The sequence below is a fragment of the Triticum aestivum genome, chromosome 3D, assembly GCF_018294505.1.
Source record: "Triticum aestivum cultivar Chinese Spring chromosome 3D, IWGSC CS RefSeq v2.1, whole genome shotgun sequence".
NCBI classification, from domain to species: domain Eukaryota; kingdom Viridiplantae; phylum Streptophyta; class Magnoliopsida; order Poales; family Poaceae; genus Triticum; species Triticum aestivum.
This window is the reverse complement of record NC_057802.1, coordinates 400,660,012-400,669,248: the sequence shown is the minus strand read 5'-3', so window position 1 is coordinate 400,669,248 and position 9,237 is coordinate 400,660,012.

Below are 9,237 nucleotides of genomic sequence, written 5' to 3'. Positions count from 1 at the left end.
GTATGGTTGGCCGGTTTGTCTGGGGTGACATGAATTTGGCAAGGACGATCAAGTATGCGGTCCAAACTGGATTGTTTTCCGTTGCTCCTTTTATAGGGCTTCTTTCGCTGGCCGGACTTGGAGCCACTGAATCCGACATGAACTGTTGTGTCGTCGTGTTATCGCCGTTGCTTCGGCGTTTGTTTCTATTGCGCTGGAGCTTGCCCGTGCTATGCTTGGCCTCAGAGGGGCCTGTCTCGCTGGCTGTGTTGTTACTACGGGCCAGCCAACTGTCCTCTCCCGCGCAAAAGCGGGTCATGAGTGCCATGAGGGCTGCCATGGACTTCGGCTTTTCTTGGCTGAGGTGGCATGCTAGCCATTCGTCACGGATGCTGTGTTTGAAGGCTGCTAAGGCCTCGGCGTCCGGACAGTCAACGATCTGGTTCTTTTTGGTTAGGAACCTAGTCGAGAATTTTCTGGCTGATTCTCCAGGTTGTTGAACTATGTGGCTTAAGTCATCGGCGTCTGGTGGCCAGACATAGGTTCCTTGGAAGTTGTCTAGGAAAGCTTCTTCCAAGTCCTCCCAACTGCCGATAGAATTTTCAGGCCGGCTGTTAAGCCAGTGCCGAGCTGGCCCTTTGAGCTTTAGTGGGAGATATTTAATGGCATGGAGATCATCTCCTCGAGCCATGTGGATATGGAGGATAAAGTCCTCGATCCATACTGCTGGATCGGTTGTGCCGTCGTATGATTCCATATTGACGGGCTTGAACCCCTCAGGGAATTCGTGATCCAGTACTTCATCGGTGAAGCAGAGAGGGTGTGCGGCGCCTCTATATCGGGCCGCGTCGTGGCGTAGTTCTGATGGAGTCCGTCTGCGGTGTTCGGCCCGGGTGTGGTTAGATTTATCACGTCCGAATAGGTAGCCTTCCTCGTGCCTCGAGGTACGCCCTCGCGATCCGTAGATCGATCTTGTGTGTCATGTTCTATCGTCCAGGATTTGCCGGAGGTCGTATGTGTGGCCCCGAACTCTTTCGTCTTTATTTTTGCAGGGACGGTTGGGCAGATTGTTGTTCAGCCTGAGTTGCCGCTTTATCCCGACCGCGTGGTGGCCGGTCGGCCGCCCTGTCTCGACCACGTGGTGGTCGTTCCGCATTACGCGAGGGAGATGTGTGCTCCGGTGCCTCCTCATCGAATTGAGGTAGCAGTCTGCGCTTTGGGTAGCTCTTGGTTGGGTGCTTGAGGCCGTATTCCTCCGCTGTCAGGACGTCAGTCCATCTGTCGACGAGCAGGTCTTGTTCAGCTTGAAGCTGCTGCTGCTTCTTTTTCAGGCTCCTTGCAGTGGCTATAAGTTGAAGCTTAAAGCGCTCCTGCTCCACAGGATCCTCGGGCACGATGAAATCTTCGTTGCCGAGGCTTGTCTCCTCTTTGGAGGGTGGATGGTAACTATCGTCCTCCGAGTTATCTTCTATGGTCTGTTCGTCAGGGTTGTCTTGCGTGTTGTCATGTTCCTCCTGTTCAGATGCAGCGCCAACACGGTCTTCATTGTTTTCGGCGTCGCCTGGAGTACTATTTTCTCCAGTGCCAGTGTTGCCATCCTTTGAGCGACGAGGCTTAGAACGGTGCTTGGGGCGCCGGCGCTTGGACTGCGTCTCAGAGGGTTTGTTCCTGTCTGGCTCTTCTTTGTCATCGCCAGATCCTTTAGGTGTATCCACCATGTACACATCGTACGAAGAGGTGGCCATCCAACGTCCAGTGAATGGCGGGTCTTGTCCTTGCTCCCTGTCGGCATCGTCGTCCATACCGTCGATATCTTCGGAGCCATAGTCAAGCACGTCGGTTAAGTCATCGACGGTGGCTATGAAGTGGGTGGCGGGTGGGAAGCAAAATTCCTCGTCGTCCGCCTCTAGCTCAAACCGAACATAGTTTGGCTGTGAGTCTTCTTCCAAGGACAAGTTCTTTAGAGAATTTAGTACGTCACCCAAAGACGAATGCTGGAAGATGTCTGCGGCGCTAAATTCGAAAATCGATAACCGATCCAGCTCGGTGTCCGCAGGCGTACTTAATCCGGAACGTGTAGCCGGAGACGAGTCCGGAGTTCCGTCGACGCAAGCATCGCAGGATGTCGAGTCCGTGTGCGGCTCCAACGCCGCAGACTTTATGACCTCGAAGGGGATGATCTGCTTCGATACTGGGGCCGTTGCAGCAACAGGATCCATCTCCTGGGTGTGCTCCGATGACGGATTTAAGTCATGTTCATCGGAGAGAAGAGGAGCGATCGCCGCGGTCTCACATCCATCGAAGATCGAGTCTCCACGGATATTCGTGACGTAGTTCAAGCATCCAAATCTGACCTGATGGCCAGGGGCGTAGCTATCGTCCTGCTCCAGGTGGCCAAGAGAGTTGGCCCGCGGTACGAAGCCGCCGAACACAAAGATTTGTCCGGGAGGGAAAGTTTCTCCCTGGACGGCGTCATTACTGACGATAGAAGGGGCCATCGAATCCATTCATCGACGACACAGGGGAACTCTCAATGAAAGCACCTAATGTCGGTGTCAAAACCGGCGGATCTCGGGTAGGGGGTCCCGAACTGTGCGTCTAGAATCGATGGTAACAGGAGATGGGGGACACGATGTTTACCCAGGTTCGGGCCCTCTCTATGGAGGTAATACCCTACTTCCTGCTTGATTGATCTTGATGGATATGAGTGTTACAAGAGTTGATCTACCACGAGATCGTAATGGCTAAACCCTAGAAGTCTAGCCTATGAGTATATGGTAATGAATCTGTCCTATCCGGACTATGCTCTCCGGTTTATATAGACACCGGAGAGATCTAGGGTTACACGAGGTCGGTTACATAAGAGGGAATCTTCATAATCAACCGCCTAGCTTGCCTTCCATGCCAAGTAGAGTCCAATCCAGACACGGGTATAGTCTTTGATCTTCGTGTCTTCATAGCCCATCAGTTCGGCCCATGGATAACAGGCCGGACGCCCGAGGACCCCTTAGTCCAGGACTCCCTCACTTACCATCAATGTCTTACTTTGATTCGGCGGTATTGTCGGATGAAGCGGCCCGGACCGACATTACATGACCGCGTTCATGAGACTGGTTCTACCGACGTGCTTTGCACACAGGTGGCTGGTGGGTGTCTGTTTCTCCAACTTTAGTTGAATCGAGTTTAACTACGGTCGGTCCTTGTTGAAGGTTAAAACAGCACACTTGACGAAAAATCATTGTGGTTTTGATGTTGAGGTAAGAACGGTTCTTGCTAGAAGCCCATAGCAGCCACGTAAAACTTGCAACAACAAAGTAGAGGACGTCTAACTTGTTTTTGCAGGGCATGTTGTGATATGATATGGTCAAGACGTGATGAGATATAAATTGTTGTATGAGATAATCATGTTTTGTATAAGTTATCGGCAACTAGCAGGAGCCTTATGGTTGTCGCTTTATTGTATGAAATGCAATCGACATATAATTGATTTACTTTATCACTAAGAGGTAGCAATAGTCATCGAGGCAATAGTTGGCGAGACAACAGCAACGCTACGATGGAGATCAAGGTGTCAAGCCGGTGACGATGGAGATCATGACGGTGCTTTGAAGATGGAGATCATAGGCACAAGATGATGATGGTCATATCATGTCACATATTTTGATTGCATGTGATGTTTATCTTTTATGCATCTTATTTTGCTTAGTACGGCGGTAGCATTATAAGATGATCCCTCACTAAATTTCAAGGTATAAGTGTTCTCCCTGAGTATGCACCATTGCTACAGTTCGTCATGCCGAGACACCACGTGATTTTTGGGTGCGATAAGCTCTACGTTCACATACAACGGGTGCAAGCCAGTTTTGCACATGCAGAATACTCGGGTTATACTTGACGAGCCTAGCATATGCAGATATGGCCTCGGAACACTGAGACCGAAAGGTCGAACGTGAATCATATAGTAGATATGATCAACATAGAGATGTTCACCATTGAAAACTACTCCATCTCACGTGATGATCAGACATGGTTTAGTTGATATGGATCACATGATCATTTAGATGACTAGAGGGATGTCTATCTAAGTGGGAGTTCTTAAGTAATATGATTAATTGAACTTTAATTTATCATGAACTTAGTCCTGGTAGTATTTGCAATCTATGTTGCTGATCAATAGCTCGCGTATTGCTCCCCTGTTTTATTTTTGATATGTTCCTAGAGAAAACTAAGTTGAAAGATGTTAGTAGAAATGATGCGGACTGGGTCCATGATATGAGGATTATCCTCATTGCTGCATAGAAGAATTATGTGCTTGATGCACCACTAGGTGACAGACCTATTGCATGAGCAGATGCAGACGTTATGAACGTTTGGAAAGCTCGATATGATGACTTCTTGATAGTTTAGTGCACCATGCTTTACGGCTTAAAACCGTGACTTCAAAAACGTTTTGAACGCCATGGAGCATATGAGATGTTCCAAGAGTTTAAATTAGTATTTCAGACTCATGCCCGTGTCGAGAGGTATGAGACCTCTGACAGTACTTTGCCAACAAGATGGAGGAGAATAGCTCAACCAGTGAACATGTGCTCAGATTGTCTAGGTACTACAGTTGCTTGAATCAAGTGGGAGTTAATCTTCCAGATAAGATAGTGATTGACAAAGTTCTCTAGAACTTCGTGATGAACTATAATATGCAAGGGATGATGAAAATGATTCCAAGCTCTTCGCGATACTGAAATCAGCGAAGGTAGAAATCAAGGAATATCATCAAGTGTTGATGGTTAACAAACCCACTAGTTTCAAGAAAAAAGGGCAAGGGAAAGAAAGGGAACTTCAAGAAGAATAGCAAGCAAGTTGCCCTCCCGTGAAGAAGCCCAAAGCTAAACCCAAGCCTGAAACTAAGTGCTTCTACTGCCAAGGAAATGGTCACTAGAAGCGGAACTGCCCCAAACATTTGGCAGATAAGAAGGATGGCAAAGTGAACCAAGGTATATTTTATGTACAAATTATTGATGTGTACTTTACTAGTGTTCATAGTAACCCCTAGGTATTTGATACCGGTTCAGTTGCTATAATTAGTAACTCGAAACAGGAGTTACGAAATGAACAGAGACTAGTTGAGGGCGAGGTAACGATGTGTGTTGGAAGTGATTCCAAGGTTGATAAGATCACCATCGCATAATCCCTCTACCTTCGGGATTAGCGTTGAACCTAAATAAATGTTATTTGGTGTTTGCGTTGAGCATCAATATGATTGGATCATGCACTAAAAATAGACACTTCCGTGATGATACGTGTTTGTCACAGTAGGTCACTTTTTCTGTCATGCATGTACATCCATGACAAATTTATGACAGAATCAAGATAGTCATACCTCTGCTGTCGTATAAGTGTTCCATGACATTACCAAAATTATCATCACGGAAGTGTCCACTTCCATGATGATAAATCGCGCGTCATGGAACTGCTTTCGTCAAGGGTGACCGACACGTGGCATCCACCGTAACGGAACACCGTTAAGCTATCGGGTCCGGTTTTGGATCAGATAACCCGCTAACAGCCCGGACCAATGAGGATTTTCCACGTGTAAAATTCTCATTGTGCGGAGGAAACATGTGTTGGCTCACCGTTGGGACAGATGTCATCCATTCATTGGACAGGAGGCGCCTATGATACGTCGACACGTCGCACGGCCCAACAGAGGCCCATTCCGGGGAAAAGCCCGGCCCATTTGACTTGGTCAAAAGGTAACGGGCCGGCCCACGAAAAGCCTGTTAACGGCATGTTCGTATATAGCCCATTTATGGCCCGTGTCGGCCTATCCGAATTAAGCCCAGTAGCTTCATCTGTGCCTTCCAATATGATTCCAGCCCGTTGTAACTTCCGGCCCGTTGTAACTTCCGGCCCATGTATGGCCCATGATGTCTTTCAGCCCATACGAGACCATTTGTTACTCTTGGCCCATTAACGGCCCGTGGTGAATCTGGCCCGCAATGAACAGTGTACCCCTTTATACCCATTAACGGCCCGTTATTCCATTGGGCCCTTTCCAACCCGTGTTATCTTTCGGCCTTCTCAGGGCCCATTTATTCTTGGCTGATTTACAGCATTCGGTTACTTACGGCCCATCATTGGCCTTTTCTGCCTGTGGGCCAAATTCAGCCCGCGGTTACAATCGTCCCGTTTGCGGCCCGTTACTCTGTTGGGCCGTTTTCGTAATGTCATCAAATACGGCCGATTAACGACGGCCTGTTATTGTCGGCCCATGAACGAACGATTCCAAATCTAGCCCATTTACGGCCCATAATGCCATCTGCTAGTGGCCCATGTTTGGCCTATCGATCATACGGCCCGTAGAAGGCCCATTGATGCTACGGCCCGTAGAAGGCCCATTCTTTCTACGGCCCGTAGAAGGCCCATTGTTTCTACGGCCCGTAGAAGGCCCATTGTTTCTACGGCCCATAGGAGGCCCATGGTAACTACAATAAATATGTAGCCCATGGTTATTGTGGCCTAGTTTTAAAAAATAGGTTATTGCGGACACTAGCAAACCGCGGAAAAAGAACTACATTGACTACAAGCAAACAAATAAACAAGACAACAAGGAAATAAATAAGCAAGAAACTTACGCTAGGCTATCACAGCTATTACACATATTACATCCACTGGGCATCAAAGTTCGCCACCAGTGCAAATATAGGGAACAAAGCAGCATATCATATACACTGGTTGTCAAAGTTGGTGACCAGTGCAAACAAACGCCGCGGCAAAACAAGTCCAGAACTGAAACCACTTCAGAAGAGCTCAAGAAACAATATCCTGGGTACCCATAATGCTGGCAAGATGCTTAGCAAGCTTATTAACTTTCTCTTGTTTGGCTCTTAAATCCTCCAGCACTTGCTGTTGCACCAGAAAGTATGCATCCGAATTCTGCAGGTACTTCCTCAGTCCTTCGGCTTCCTGTCGCATAACATCTGATTGATGTCTTTCAACTTGAAGTTGAGACTCAAGAAGCCGAACTGATTCAGGCAGCGAGTTCGAAGAGCTGGTGCCAGCAGTAGTAGCCAGTAACTCGAACACTACATCAAGACAGGACTTTGGGGTTGTCTTAGTGTCTTCAATATAGTTTTTATCAGCTTTCTTGGAGGCCAACAGGGATGTCTCACTATCTTTAACCTTATATGCATTACTTCCTTTACCATTGCATAACGGAGTACTCTTCTCCAATATTTTATCCGCGTTCTAAAAGAGAAACAAACAAACACATCACAGGTTTACAATGTAGCATATGAAACTCATTTTGGTAAACCAGTTCAGTAGTAAGGTGGACAGGATAACAGCATGAAACAAACATATATCTATGTAGTATGGTCACTGTATGGTCCATATCATTCTAGTTTATGTTTCCAAATCAAGATAGATACAGTTTGAATCATATCATTTAAGACAAAGCAGCGTAGATAGAATATAAGCGTGGGAAACTACACAGCAATAACAACACTTGTAATGTGCATGGCATGAGAACATAACTGTTTATTCAATTGAAACTGAAATCAACATAGAGCAAGTTACAATAGCAAACACGTTAAAGAAACAGGTTTAAAACATACCTGTTGCGCCATTGGAGTTTCAATTGCATCCTTCAATTTGAAATTAGTTGGTATGAGTAAATACAGTGATGCAAGAGCAAAGTAGTATGAACCATAGCTACGGAACCTAACCTGAGAACAATTCTTCTTCTGCTTTAAGCGTTGACTTGGGGTTCGGAGTGGTGGTCCTCGTGCTTTGGGCACTGCAGTTGCCTTACAAACTGATCGTGTTTGGGTGCTCTGTGGTGGAGACGGTGTTGTGTCAACTGGAACTGGGTTACTATCTGCTGGGGTTGGGGTTAGAAGGGGTGTAGCTAGTTCTCTGTCCAACTGGGTAGGGGTACAATCTGCGTGAGTCTGAGTTATGTGTGGTGGGGCTGGTTCTTGGGCAAGTACAGCCGTGGTTCTATCTGCATCGACATGTAGAACAATCATTTCTGAAGACCGTGTTTTTACTCCCACAGATACTGCCATCACCCCCTCCAATTGAAATGGCTGATAAACAAGAAAAGTAATTGAATGTACAGACATTGTAAGATAGACAGGTGCAATGGATAGTAGGGAAGAAAACAGGGCATGAAGTAATTCACATTTATGTTGTCTAACCAAACAGAATAGCAGGACATAATTTCACATATATGATGGCTAATTAAACAGGATAGCATGACACAATTTCAAATGTATGATGGCTAACTAAATAGGATAGAATGACATAATTCAAAATATGATGACTATGTAAACAGGATGAGATGATATAACTATATTATGTCTTTAGAAAATGGGTTGGCATGCCATAATTCAGATACATGCTGTCTATGTAAACATCTTGGCATGATATAATTCAAATATATGATTTATATACTAAGTAAGTGAGCATAGGGCAATCACATATATGATGTGTCAACTAAGGAGATGACATTCAATATTGTGCATATGATGTAAAAACTAAGCATTGCAATACAACATATGCATGATATGAGTAATATAACCCTGCCAAGTTTGAGCATACACCTCAGGGGGATAATAGGGCTGGTCATCTACCTCTGAATCCTCCTCTGAAGAGCTATATGTAACCAGCAAGATATATGCTTCAGCAGGTAGCATTGTCTGCTCTGTAGACCTTGTTTTCACTCCAGATTTCTCCATCACCAATTCAAATGGCTGATGCACAGGAAGAGCAGTTGAATATACAAACATTGTCGACAAATGCAACGAGAAATACAAAAATAGGACGGCATGATATAATTCACATATATGACGCTTGGCTAAACAGCATGGTATTGCATAATTCACATATATAATGCCTTGCAACAAGATAGCATTGCATAATTCACATATATAATGTCTTGCAACAAGATGGCATCGCATAATTCACATATATGGTAATTAGACACTAAACAGGTGGCATTCACCCAAAGCGTGTCTAAACTAAGCAAATGACATAGCAATGCAAGATACCATACGCATGATATGAGCAACATAATCCTGCCAATTTAGAGCATGCACCTTGGGGGGGAATAGAACTGGTCATCTGTCTCTGAATCCTCCTCTGAGGAGCTATCCGTAACAAGCAAGACATGCGCTTCATCAGATAGCATTGTCTGCAATGAAGACCTTGTTTCCACTTCAGATTTTTTTCCATGACCGTGACGAATGGCTAATTCAC